The sequence below is a fragment of the Rattus norvegicus genome, chromosome X (genome assembly GCF_021556685.1).
Source record: "Rattus norvegicus strain SHRSP/BbbUtx chromosome X, alternate assembly SHRSP_T2T, whole genome shotgun sequence".
NCBI classification, from domain to species: Eukaryota; Metazoa; Chordata; class Mammalia; order Rodentia; family Muridae; genus Rattus; species Rattus norvegicus.
In genome coordinates, this window is record NC_141554.1 from 93,927,035 (window position 1) to 93,938,316 (window position 11,282).

The 11,282-nt window shown below is 39.3% G+C and overlaps 1 pseudogene; it reads right to left on the minus strand.

Moving 5' to 3' along the window:
• Positions 1-5,075: 5,075 nt before the first annotated feature.
• On the minus strand, positions 5,076-6,808 carry Pes1-ps2 (pescadillo ribosomal biogenesis factor 1, pseudogene 2; annotated as a pseudogene).
• Positions 6,809-11,282: the final 4,474 nt, after the last annotated feature.

Consider the following 11,282-nt stretch of genomic DNA (forward strand, 5'->3'; position numbering starts at 1 on the left):
TTACAGTTCTAGGTATCATTTCTTTTCTTTTTTTCTTTTTTTTTCTTTTTTTCAGAGCTGGGGACCGAACCCAGGGCCTTGTGCTTGCTAGGCAAGTGCTCTACCACTGAGCTAAATTCCCAACCCCTTTTCTTTTTTTTAATTGAATATTTTTCTATTTATTTACATTTCAATTGTTATCCCCAATCCCACTGTCCAGTCCATAAAACCCCTGTCCTATCCTTCTTCTAAGAGGGTGATCCTCCACCCATCCGCCTTCCCTTCCAACATCCCCTCCCTGACACTCAGATATCCAGCCTTAGCGGGACCAAGGGCTCCTTCTTCCATTGGTGGCCATCCTCTGGTAAATATAAAGCTGGAGCCATGAATCTTTCCATACATACTTTTTGGATGGTGGTTTATTCCCTGAGATCTCTTGTTAGTTGGTATTGTTGTTCTTATGGGGCTGCAAATCTCTTCAGATCATTCAATCCTTTCTCTAACTCCTCCACTTGAACCCTGTTCTCAGTTCAATGGTTGGCTATGAGCATTCACCTCTGTTTTTATTATGCTCTGGCAGAGCCTTTCATGAGACAGCAATATTAGTCTTCTGTCAGCATGCATTTCTTGGCATCAGCAATAGTTTCTGGGTTTGGTGGCTGTATGTATATGGGCTGGATCTCCAGGTGGTGAAATCTTTGGATAGCTTTTCCTTCAGTCTCTGCTCTAAACTTTTCTTCATATTTCCTCCCATGAATATATTTATTCCCACTTCTCAGAAGTACTGAAGCATCAGCACTTTGGTCAGCTTTTTCCTTGAGCTTCATGTAGTCTGTGGATTATATCTTGGGAAATGTAAGCTTTTGGGCTAGTGTCTACTTATCAGTGAGTGCATATCATGTGTGTTCTTTTGTCATTGGGTTACCTCACTCAGGATGATATTTTCTAGTTCTATCCACTTGCCTGTGAATTTCATGAAGCCATTGTTTTCAATAGCTGAGCAGTACATCATCGTGTAAATATACCACATTTTCTGTATTCATTCCTCTGTTGAGGGACATCTGGGTTCTTTTCATCTTATAGCTATTATGAATAAGGCTACTATGAACATAGTGGAGCATTTTTCCTTATTACGTAATGGAGCATCCTTTGGGTATAGAACCAGGAGTGGTATAACTGGGTCCTCAGTTAGTCGTATGCCCAATTTTCTGAGGAACTTCCAGACTAGGCATCCTTATCATTTCTAACCTGTTGTATGTGCCTTAATACCATTTAGGCAGCTGCTGATTGCCACCAACATGCAAATGTCTATTATTTCATCCTTATGCATATTTTAATGCTGTTACATTTTTTGAATCACAGGTGTTTGAAATTGCTAGTACTCTGTGATTATTTCCTTACATTGGCAGCTTACATAGTATTTTCTGGAGCCATTGAAATTAGAACACAAGAATGAATCTTTTAGGAAAGAACCAAGTGGAATCATTTGAGTGTTCTGTCAGAAGTATATAGTGTCTTCATAAATAGAGGTCCAACCTATAACTCCAAGTGGCAACAATGGTTATGTCAATAAACTTGTCATCAACTAGAATCACCAATGTCAAAATTGTATTAGAAATTCATGAGAAAAATGTATGGGTAAAGAAAATATAGTTTCATTTTAATGTTTTTGCTATTGCTGATTTTTTTTATTGAAAATAGATTTTTCACACAATATATTCTGATTATAGTATCCTTTATCCCATCTCCTTCCAGTTGCTCTCCAAGTCCCTTTTAATCCATATCCATAACATTTATTTTTCTCTCTTGTTACAAAGCAAAGTGGCATCTAAAAATTAATAATAGAACCTTCTGCTCTCTGCCTGTGCCAAAGCTGAAAGCCAGTCAACAGGAGAGCATATACACCTGAAAGCAGAAATAATATCACCATTTCTTCTCTGAGGGACCCACATGGAACACTCAGGACATATGAACCCAGGAGCAGTCTGGGACAAGTCCCTTCTGATTTCTGCCTGCGCATGGAACTGACCTGGTCCCTCAGGTCTCTGTACCAAGATCCCACTGGGAGGAAGCAAGTCTCCAGGATTGCTGACACACAGGCTTACAGAAGGGGCAAGCTATTGTGAGAGACAGCAAGACCAGCAAACACCAGAGATAACCAGATGGCAGGAGGCATGCACACAAACCTAAGCAACAGAAACCAAGACAACTTGGCATAATCAGAACCCAGTTCTCCCACAAAATACTGGTTATACAACTTCAGCAGAAAAGAAAGATTAAGATTTAAAATCACACCTCATGATGATGATAGAGGACTTAAGAAGGACATAAATAACTCCCTTAAAGAAATACCAGACAACACAGGTAAACAAATAGAAGCCCTTAAAGAAAAAACACAAAAATCCATTAAAGAAAACAAAACAAAATAGGTACAGAAATTGAACAAAACTTCTAGGAAATAAAAATTGGAAAAAAAACAATAAAGAAAACACAATGGTAGAAAATCCTGGATATAGAAAACCTAGGAAGGAGATCAGGAGTCATAGATGCAAGCATCACAAACTGAATACAAGAGATAGAAGAGAGAATATCAGGGGCAGAAAATACCATAGAAAAAAATTAACAAAATCATCAAAGAAAATGTAAAATGCAAAAAGCTTCTAAACCAAAAGTTCCAAGACACAATAAAAAGATCAAACCTAATGATAATATGTATAGAAGAAAGTGCAAATTCCCAACTTAAAGGGCCAGTAAATATCTTCAAAAAATTATAGAAGAAAACTTCCATAACCTAAAGAAAGAGATGCCCATATACATACAAGAAACATATAGAATTCCAAATACATTTCAGACCAGACATAATAGTCAAAGCACCAAATGCACAAAATAAAGAAAGAATATTAAAGGAAGTTAAGGGGAAAAGGTCAAGTAACATATAGAGGCAAACCTATCAGAATTGCACCAGACTTCTCACCAGAGACTGTGAAAGCCCGAAGATCCTGAGCAGATGTCATACAGACCCTAAGAGAACACAAATGCTGGCTGAGGCTACTATATACACCAAAACACTCAATTAACATAGATGGAGAAACAAATATATTCCATGACAAAACCAAATTTACACAACATATTTCCACAAATCCAGCTCTACAAAGGACAATAGAAAAATAAAGATGGGGAAAAAAGAGAAAAAAAAAAGAACAACAATACTAACAAACCAGAGGACCCAAGGACTAAACCACCATCCAAATAGTACACGTGGACAGACCCATGGCTCCAGCTGCATGTTTAGCAGAGGATGCCTTTGTGGATACCAATGGGAGGAGAAGACCTTGGTCCTGCCAAGTCTGGACTCCCCATTGTAGAAGACTTATTAGGGCAGGCAAGAGGAAAGGGGTGGGTGGATGGGTGGGGGAACACCCTCACAGAAGATGGAGGATGGGGATACGATAGGGCGTTTATGGATGGGAATCCAGGAAAAGGGATAACATTTGATGTGTAAATATGAATCAAATAAAAACTTAATAATAACATAGATGAACAACCAACCAAAACAGTACAAAACAAACACATAGAAGAAAAAGAGCTAAAGGACAGAAATATTGTAACGTCATGTAATGATGTACTGCATTTATGAGATAATAATTAATTTTTTGAATTATTAACCTTTCAATTAATGGCTCATTCTCAAGTTAAATAACTAAGAACCATGTTGAGTACACTTTAGGATTTTTGTAATAGATAAATTTAATTTAATTTTACACTTTTTATTAGTGAGCTAATGATTGATATGGGTAGCTTACAGCATAGTGCAACATGTTCAGACCCTTGACATTAATCTGAAGTTGAACTCTTCCTGAATTACCTTTTATCAAGTATTAATAAACAAATATGATTGGTGGAATTTGAGAGCAATACCATGGAATTTCCTTCTGTCTTTCTCTTTTCAATGTCAGGTTTTAGAAATACTTTCATTCACCATGTGTTTCATCTGGTTGCAGTGAAAGTGATTTGTATTCTTTCTTTGGGACTCCAGTTTTTATCTTCCTTGTTTTTTCACTTCAGGCTTTTCCATAGCAGATCTTTCCATTTCATTGTAAAAGCAGGTTCATAGGACTCTCCTTTGCAAATGAATAAAGAAATCTTTGTCTCTTAGTACCCCTCAAGATATGTTTTCTTTCAATTCTCTTCACTGACAAATGCTTTTCTCCGAGCCTGTTATGAGGCTGATTTATGAACACTTCTTGTGGCACACCAATCATAGTGTACTTTGTAACTGAAAATCACTAAGTCTAAAATCTCAGTAGCTTTTTCTCATGCTTCATCTCAATTGTCATTGTCTTTTTGACAATTATACATGATAAACTTTGACAATTTTAATGAAACATATATTCCTAGTTCTCCTCTTTGTATATTGTTTCTCATATAACTTTTTATTCTCCATTTCTGATTTTTTTATCCTTTTGCTATGAAAATGTTTGGACTAAAGAAGAGATGGCTCAGTGGTTAAGAGCACTGACTGACTACTCTTTCAGAGAGAGCTCCCTGAGTTCAATTCCCAGCAACCACCTTGTGGCTCACAACCATCCATAATGGGATCCAATTCCTTCTTCTGGTGTGTCGGAAGACAGCGATAGTGTCCTCACATATATAAAATAAATAAATAAATCTTTAAAAAAGGAAAATATTTTACTATCTAGAATGTGATATTTCCCCTTAATTTTCCTCTATACACATAGCAAAGATAAGAACTGCCTAGTACCCTACACAACAAATATTCATAAATATCTTTTTATTTTTACTTTTTGGCTGCAAAGATCCAACCATTTAATAACAAAATCTCCCCACCCTTACTCCATGTCAGCAAACTGAGCACAGAATGGGCACAGCTATGTAGGAGGCTGTGGAAAGCCAAAGAAAAATGAAGATATCAGCTGGACTCCTGGATTAAGAACTTGGTTGGGTACAGGCCTCTTTGCCCAGACGCTGGGATGAAACACCTGGAAGGCTGGGGCTGGCCACACACCACCAAAAGTATGAGAATTCTTGCAGGTGTGTATGTGTGTTCCACTAGCTTCTTCTCCCAAGTCCATATTTCAGTGAGGGACGACTGCAGCTAACCCAGGCCTTGTCCTCTTAGCCTTTTTCTCAGATCTCACAGTATCACCTTTCCTCTTCTCTGCAATCTTGTTGGCCTCTCAGATTTGGTACCGCTTGCCGAACAAAATCTTTTGGTAAAGGTACTTCCTTTGCTTTTTCATCATCAGGACGGCCAGACGCTTGGTCTCATTTTTTACCTCTGGGGCAGCCTCTCCTTGTCTTCCAGCTTCACAGTGCTGGTCATAACCTGAGGCTTCCTTCTTTCCATCCTTTGCTGCTCCAAGGCCGACAGATGTGCCTCCTCTTCCTCCTCTGATTCAGCTTCTACATATTTCTTCTCGTTTTCTGCTGCCTTTGTTGTAATTGTCTTCATCAACCTTGTCTTCCTCTTCTTCTTCCTGGGTTTTCTCCTTGCTACAGACCCAGGAGCTTCAGCTTCTCAGAAGGAATATAATCTCCTTCGTTCTCAATACAAAGGGAAAAAGGTGTGGGGACAAGTGCAACCCCAGGGAAGTACTCTGCCACAGGGAGGAGGAGCTGGGCATTCACATAGTCAATCACCCACTGGGGCTGTATATAGTACCTGCTAATGAATGGGGATTGCTGTCCCGGCTGATCAACAATCTAGTGGGTGATGCAAGAGTCTGTGATGTCATAGGTGGCACTGATGCGCAAAGGCTTGTCCCAGGATACATCTCCACCAACACTCCTGAAGAGGAAGGCCAATGCTTCATGGTGTACGTCTCAGTTCAGGAAGAACTTCAGGCCTTCAAAGAGTTTCTTGTGCTTTTCCTGTGCCTCCAGCTCTTTCCTTTGACCTTCCTCCTTTGCTATCACCTCCTTGGTCAGTAGGAAACACATCATCCTCAGCCTCCTCTATAGCAGGCACCACCACTCGGCCAAGGCTGGCACTGAGTGCAGCCAGTTTCTCCGTAGAGTTCTCAGAGTTCAATGCATATGGGTCCACGCTGACTTTTGTCTCTGATTGAGCTTGAACTTCAAGCTTGGGTGAGTAATGAAGGTTGAGTAATTGGTAGAGGCAGAAGCCCAGGAGAGTGGTACAGAACACTGTGAAGGTGGCCATGACTCAGTAGTCCACATCTATTGTATGATCATGGGAGAAAGCGTAGGGTTAAATCCGTTTGATGGGCTGACCCAGCACCTCATCCTGATAGTAAGTGCCTTCAGTGGACTTGCTCAGGGCTAGGACAGCGATGACTTAGTGCAGAAACTCCACAGTGAATCAGCAGTACAGCTGATTGGTCTGCATATGGCACTTGCCTGTCTCAGGGAATGTGGAGAAATGGAAGAAAAATAACAGGGCATAATTGAGGTTCTCCAACGCATCAATAAACGTGGGGTATCACTCCTTGACAATATGGTAAATTTTGTAAGTGTGTTTATTGTCCTTCAGGTGCTCCACAGGATTCCATTTTCTTTTCCCATAGGCTTTGTGGAGCTTCCAGATAAATACCTTGTACTCTCGGAGCTTATTGATGATAGGGTCATGGAGGAGGAATTTACTATCTTTGATAAGGTAAAATGTTTGGGCTGCTGTGGAACGCTTGTTAACTTTCTTCTTATGCTTTGGTTCTTGAGCATAAATACCTTTAAGGCTGCACAGCAGCCTGAAATCAGATAGGTTCAGCTGCAGCTTCTTCTGGGCTTTGTTTCCGGTGATACAATCTGTGGCAAAGCCTCGTTCATACTTCTTCTCCAGACCTCCCATAGCTCCACATTGAGAAAATACTGATGGTAGCGTGGAAAGACAGAGCTACTTTCATATCGTTTCTTGGTCAGAATGAACACTCATTAGTTTATCCTACAACTTAACAACTACTATTTTGGAGCTTCCACAAATTTATTTTTATCCGAAATCAACATTTTGTCCTTCAATTTTTTAGCCTCATATGATTCCTTGATTTAAGATCCAGTTTAATTGTACATTCCACATCTTGATGCACATATCTGCATCTAAAACTTTGCTTATACTTATCATTTTATCTTTTGTTCTGTACAAAAATTCTAATTCTCTTTATATATGTTGATTGTGGCAAGACTATTATAGTTCATGATTTCCATTGATTTAGGCTTGTAAAGTCAGTATCATCATTGACTTCATCCATGATTTACAATGCCAATTCTTTTTGTGTCTTGTTGGTTTATTTAGAACCACAAAATGTTTAAAACTTTTATGCACTGTTTTTCATCCAATATGAGGCATTGAGAAAGATTAAGATATTATTGGCTTTCTCCTGTTTCCTTGCCAATACTTTCTCATGAACTAAATTGTGTAACATGAGAAACATTTGAAGGAATATCAAAGATTAGTCTGGATTTAAAAAAAATGCAGCCTTGAAAGTAGCCTTTAACTATCTGAAAGATTGTCACTGAGAAAGAGGTAAGAAATAATTTGTAGACTTCAAGATAAGACACAATTGGTGTTTCCAAATTACCAAAGGTGGCTTGGGAGCAAAAATAAAGAAGCCTTTCCTAAGATTTCCCTCTAGGATACAGTTCCTGTTGTTTTATGAACATGTACCCACACTGTAATACAAATAAGAGCTTACATTATTTTGGATATTTTCTCCATATACTGTTCAGCTCTTCAGGTTCTTGTTGTCCTTAAAGATTTGTGTATGATTTGATTGGAGCAGTAGCTAAAATTTTGCAAGCAAAAAAATTAATGCACATGATTATCTTTAATACATCATGCTGCTGAATATGGAACAAAGAGTCGATTCCTTTGAAATTCAACTGCTTTGATAATTTTCCCTAAAGCAATAGTTTTAGAGTCTTTTATACCCTGAGGGTAGGAACTGCCCTAATAATAGAAATGGCAGATTGTCCATGTATAGTATTATTTACATTTATCACTGCTTTAATTACCATGATTTCATTTGATATTCACAATAACCTTGAAAAGAAAAAGTGAAACATTAATAATTTACTAAGAAGAAAAATGAAATTTAGTAATGTTGCTCTATTATCATAGATTCCTAAAGTCCTTGCTACATTATTTGCCCTCTAAAGCCTTTTTCCTGACTCTTAAAATTAACTCAAATAAATCAGTTGCCTTCCTCTATACAAAAGAGAAACAAGCCGAGAAAGAAATTAGGGAAACGACACCCTTCATAATAGACCCAAATAGTATAAAGTACCTCGGTGTGACTTTAACCAAGCAAGTAAAAGATCTGTACAATAAGAACTTCAAGACACTGAGGAAAGAAATTGAAGAAGACCTCAGAAGATGGAAAGATCTCCCATGCTCATGGATTAGCAGGATTAATATAGTAAAAATGGCCATTTTACCAAAAGCAATCTACAGATTCAATGCAATCCCCATCAAAATACCAATCCAATTCTTCAAAGAGTTAGACAGAACAATTTGCAAATTCATCTGGAATAACAAAAAACCCAGGATAGCTAAAGCTATCCTCAACAATAAAAGGACTTCAGGGGGAATCACTATCCCTGAACTCAAGCAGTATTACAGAGCAATAGTGATAAAAACTGCATGGTATTGGTACAGAGACAGACAGATAGACCAATGGAATAGAATTGAAGACCCAGAAATGAACCCACACACCTATGGTCACTTGATTTTTGACAAAGGAGCCAAAACCATCCAATGGAAAAAAGATAGCATTTTCAGCAAATGGTGCTGGTTCAACTGGAGGGCAACATGTAGAAGAATGCAGATCGATCCATGCTTATCACCCTGTACAAAGCTTAAGTCCAAGTGGATCAAGGACCTCCACATCAAACCAGACACACTCAAACTAATAGAAGAAAAACTAGGGAAGCATCTGGAACACATGGGCACTGGAAAAAATTTCCTGAACCAAACACCAATGGCTTATGCTCTAAGATCAAGAATCGACAAATGGGATCTCATAAAACTGCAAAGCTTCTGTAAGGCAAAGGACACTGTGGTTAGGACAAAACGGCAACCAACAGATTGGGAAAAGATCTTTACCAATCCTACAACAGATAGAGGCCTTATATCCAAAATATACAAAGAACTCAAGAAGTTAGACCGCAGGGAAACAAATAACCCTATTAAAAAATGGGGTTCAGAGCTAAATAAAGAATTCACAGCTGAGGAATGCCGAATGGCTGAGAAACACCTAAAGAAATGTTCAACATCTTTAGTTATAAGGGAAATGCAAATCAAAACAACCCTGAGATTTCACCTCACGCCAGTGAGAATAGCTAAGATCAAAAACTCGGGTGACAGCAGATGCTGGCGAGGATGTGGAGAAAGAGGAACACTCCTCCATTGTTGGTGGGGTTGCAGACTGGTACAACCATTCTGGAAATCAGTCTGGAGGTTCCTCAGAAAATTGGACATTGAACTGCCTGAGGATCCAGCTATACCTCTCTTGGGCATATACCCAAAAGATGCCTCAACATATAAAAGAGACACGTGCTCCACTATGTTCATCGCAGCCTTATTTATAATAGCCAGAAAATGGAAAGAACCCAGATGCCCTTCAACAGAGGAATGGATACAGAAAATGTGGTACATCTACACAATGGAATATTACTCAGCTATCAAAAACAACGAGTTTATGAAATTCGTAGGCAAATGGTTGGAACTGGAAAATATCATCCTGAGTGAGCTAACCCAATCACAGAAAGACATACATGGTATGCACTCATTGATAAGTGGCTATTAGCCCAAATGCTTGAATTACCCTAGATCCCTAGAACAAACGAAACTCAAGATGGATGATCAAAATGTGAATGCTTCACTCCTTCTTTAAATGAGGAAAAAGAATACCCTTGGCAGGGAAGGGAGAGGCAAAGATTAAAACTGAGACTGAAGGAATACCCATTCAGAGCCTGCCCCACATTTGGCCCATACATGTACAGCCACCCTATTAGACAAGATGGATGAAGCAAAGAAGTGCAGGCCGACAGGAGCCGGATGTAGATCGCTCCTGAGAGACACAGCCAGAATACAGCAAATACAGAGGCGAATGCCAGCAGCAAACCACTGAACTGAGAATAGGTCCCCTATTGAAGGAATCAGAGAAAGAACTGGAAGAGCTTGAAGGGGCTCGAGACCCCAAAAGTACAACAATGCCAAGCAACCAGAGCTTCCAGGGACTAAGCCACTACCTAAAGAGTATACATGGACTGACCCTGGACTCTGACCCCATAGGTAGCAATGAATATCCAATAAGAGCACCAGTGGAAGGGGAAGCCCTGGGTCCTGGTAAGACTGAACCCCCAGTGAACTAGTCTATGGGGGGAGGGTGGCAATGGGGGGAGGGTTGGGAGGGGAACACCCATAAGGAAGGGGAGGGGGGAGGGGATGTTTGCCCGGAAACCGGGAAAGGGAATAACACTCGAAATGTATATAAGAAATACTCAAGTTAATAAAAAAAAAAAAAAAGACTCTTAAAAAAAAAAAAACTATTGGTCTTTTCACAAAAAAACATTTTGCCTTCCCATAACGAATTGCCTTTGCCGTGAGATTAGTAATATCTTGCTGATTTAGACTAACTACTGGAAACCAAAGAAAGGGATACCCATAAATTTTGATTGAATTTGTTTCATTTACTGGTGATTAAGAGCCTCAGAGAAAGTCTCGCCATGACTTAGGTAAACATGTCCATATAAATAAGGAGTGAAGTGCAAATTTCTGGTGTCTTTGGAGACTTGGTTGTAGCATGTGATTTTTTTTTTTCTGGAAAACTTCTTATGAGAGGATGTTTTAGCTGAAGCAAACACATCGTATAAGAGGAACCATAAGCCTCATTAACAAGGCAGGGGCCACCTCTGCATAAATGTCACTTATACATAACTGTAATTAAACAGTGAGTGAGGCCTCATAAGTGGAGGCAACTTCAGCATGAGGGCAAAACTGAAGTCTGCCCGAGAGCATAGAAATTGGTAAAGCAGACAATGCCAGCTAGTCAGGAACTGCCTGTTGGAGCACTTACTTGCTTGAGAACAATGGGATGTGGGTGGAGGGTATAAAGTGCACTCTCTGGTAATTAATAAAGAACCTGATGCAGCATTCTCACCTACTCCCAGAGTCTGAGCTTTTTGATTCTTCATCTTCTTACACACTGGCCCCAGGGGCCAGTTTGGTTTTTCCTATGTTCTATGGTACAAGCATGTCATTTCTTCATCAATAAACTTTTGCCATCATGTTTTGGAGGGTGACAAAGAGAAATAACCTGTATTTT